Here is a 3,462-nt window from a genome sequence, read left to right as displayed (position 1 = left end):
TAAGGGGTGTGGTCGGGCGTGCGGGGAAGTAAATGAGGTGTGACTGTTACTTGTTACTGTTACTTTTGGAAAAGCAGGGCAAAATGTTGAAGAGTAGGTAACCCTGGCCTGAGTCTAATTATAAGGGGTGTGGTCGGGCGTGTGCGGGGAAGTAAATGAGGTGTGACTGTTACTTGTTACTGTTACTTTTGGAAAAGCAGAGCAAAATGTTGAAGAGTAGGTAACCCTGGCCTGAGTCCAATTATAAGGGGTGTGGTCGGGCGTGTGCGGGGAGGTAAATGAGGTGTGACTGTTACTTGTTACTGTTACTTTTGGAAAAGCAGGGCAAAATGTTGAAGAGTAGGTAACCCTGGCCTGAGTCTGGGTTGTGTTGTGTGTGAGTAAGTAGGTGTCCATTATCGATTAATTCCCTTGGGTACAATATCAGACTGTGTTACCTTTTTTGTGAAGTTCTGAAATGCCCAGTGTTTTACTCTGTCCAATTTCTTGCCATATATAAAAACAATTGTTTTTGATACCTTCTTTCTATATTCTTGACTCTCTCTACTGATACTCTCTCTGTGGCACCACATTGCCCATACACCACAACATCAACCAAAAGACTTTTGTAACTGTATTAGAACTGTATTGTATAATCATCACAATCATTCAATGGGTAAATTACATCATACAAAGAATTATTAATCCTAAGTCGTTCGTCCACTATTACATTGTCCATCCAGCCAAACACACAAACCAAAACCATCACCAGTGAATATAATACTTCCAGTAAAACAAATGATACACAGCCTATAATTACTAGCATCACCTTACTAGTTACTGTACATGTAAATCACAATATGGACTCACATTCAACATCTCCTCCAAACACCATCCAACTAAGGTCGACTGAAGTTCGGGAATGTCTGACTACATTTTGGCCACACTTACCTCTGTATACGAATCAAAGCACCAGTCAAAAATTTTTGCTTCACTGATATCATATCAGTATGCCATACCGTTGATTCAACATTTTCTACATTTACTACATTTTAAAAAATGCATAGAAAATTGCCTTTGAAAATCCACTGCTTTACTGCCCTGAAATTGCTTTGGGTGCCTTGAACATCTGAAGGCTGCCCAAGAATCTGACTGGTGAAAGATTTACCTACAAAAAATAAAAAAGCTGAGGACAGCTCATACCAGCAGTCTGCTTGCAAGTCAGCTGCATTTAAAGGCATCCGATGTAATTTTTAGGGCAGCAAAACTAGATTTTCAAAGTCCATTTTCCGGTCATTCTCTTGTAGTACATGTAGTTGAATCATCCCTCTCCCATGACACACTAATGTAAAAAATTATGACGTCCCTGATGGAAAATGGCTGCTTGTTTTCTATCATAAAAAGTATGCGATTCAGCAACTTTACCTGGCTGCAATGTACTTTTTTAAGGATCATGTTGATCAAATAAACCAGTCATTCATTCATTCATTCATAAGCTGGTTTTAGCTATTTATAGGCCGTACTCAAGAAATAAAGAGATTCCTCACAGAGCTTGTTTTGGGGCTACCACTTCACTAACTACTACTACACAAACTGCCACAATGAAAGTAAGGTTAGCAGTGTGTATGTGGATGCAGATTGTGACTCACCAAATGATCCATACTCGTCATAGATGTTCTTCTTCGTCTCATCACTCAGGATGCTGTGTGCTCTGTTGATTTCCTTGAATTTTTCGGTGGCCTCCGGATTGTCAGGGTTCTAAATGTCAGGGTGGAATTTCAGTGCCAGTTTTCTGTAGGCTCTCTTAATCTCATCTGGTGTCGCATCTTTCTTCAGGCCCAACACTTGATATAAAGACTCTCCTGCAAACAAGTTAAGAGATTTGTCATTTTCAATCACAAGTTTCAAATTTGCACAAAGTTAGGCTATACAACCTTGCAGTTGGTATGCTGTGAGTTCAGTCCTTTAAACTTTAAAATTAGGACTTTCTCTGCATTGCACTCAGCATTTGGTAAAGAGTATGGCAGTCAAACACACACCACTGACAGTGGATCAGCCCCTTGCTGTGGTGCTTGCAGAACTGTGTGGCCCAAGGGCTATTGAATCGGGTGCCGCCCTATGCACCACATGGTAACATTATACAGTCATTTCCAGCAATTATAATTAATAGTGCTTGAAATACTATCTGACTGAGGTTGTCTAATAATAATAATATGTGGAATTCTAATGTCTGCACTCAGGTGCATGTGCTGGGTATGTAAGTCCATGTGGAGTTAGTTAGCTGTAATGGTTATTAACACCTGTAAAATGCCAATCAAAGAATTCAAATGGATTTTAGTATCAAACAATTTTCAGTGTAATCCCTAATCACCTGTAATATTACCTAGCCAGAAAAACCTCTAGTACTGGTTTTAGTTGCAGGAGTCTGGTGGCCGTCCTTAATGCCTGTGTCTATGGGGAAATTTGAAGGGTTTGACTGTACATGTGGGATTGTGTGGCATTAATGATTGGGTGGTTGGCCCAGAACCCACCAACATGCCCAATGTTGTACCCTTGGGAAAGGCACTTGACATGACTTTACTTGGAGGAAAATCAGTACCGGTACCTAGCTTTTGCTACTAGTACAAAGATCTCCCCTTCATCTGATACTGTAACACCCCATGGGCCATTGAACTGCCCTGCTCCTAATCCCTCTCCACCAAATGTCACCTTCTGAGGCTGATGCTCCTCTTGCCTTTGGTTACCATGGTGATGACCTGTGCCCCTTGCCACAGGTTCTGCTGGGATTGATGCAGATGAGAGAGACTGGGCCACTTGCCTTCGGTTACCATGGTGTTGACGTGTGCCCTTTGCTGCAGGTGCTGCTGTGATTGGTGCAGATGGGTCTCAGAGACTGGACTATCACTTGGAATCTTTCACACATACTTGCCGCCATGAGATTGTCCGGCAAACCTGCGACCCCCAGGGGTGGCAGCCTGACCTGCCGACGACAGATTGGGCACTGGAAGGTCCCTCTCCTCCCTGCATGGTCCTGTAGACAGTCCTGACAGAAGGTGTGCTGACAGGGCAGCACTTTGGGCCTGGTGAACATCTCAAGGCAGATGCTGCAGGACAGTTCTTCACGGATTTGTGTTCCCAGACTTGACGGTGCAGCTGCCATTTTGCCGTGTTTTTCAAACCTGTGATATCGAGCAATATCTAGAGTTTTAGTTACAGGCCTTGGCTGAAAGGTATTTGTATTCAGGGGTTTTATTTACACTGATCAGGTCCGGTGCCTAACTAAGCTTTAAAGGTATGTGCCCTAATGGCAAACAGAGAGAGGGCAAGGACCTTGCCAATATAATAATATAAGCTGAAATTCACTACAAACACAACTTTTTACAGCATTGAGGTGACCATTTCTCAACCTCATCACTGTAAAACTAAAAAGTCTTGTACTGCCTGGCATGCAGGCCCTCAGCTTCCCTACCCATGCCTACCCAT

At 42.7% G+C, this 3,462-nt stretch overlaps 1 pseudogene; it reads right to left on the bottom strand.

The window, feature by feature from the left end:
- LOC109463278 overlaps positions 1-3,139 on the bottom strand; it is a 5,985-nt pseudogene extending 2,846 nt beyond the window's left edge.
- Between the last annotated feature and the right edge of the window lie 323 nt (positions 3,140-3,462).

Source organism: Branchiostoma belcheri, unplaced genomic scaffold (genome assembly GCF_001625305.1).
Source record: "Branchiostoma belcheri isolate BF01 breed outbred unplaced genomic scaffold, Haploidv18h27 scaffold124, whole genome shotgun sequence".
Taxonomy (NCBI): Eukaryota; Metazoa; Chordata; class Leptocardii; order Amphioxiformes; family Branchiostomatidae; genus Branchiostoma; species Branchiostoma belcheri.
This window is presented reverse-complemented; position numbering and strand designations above follow the sequence as displayed.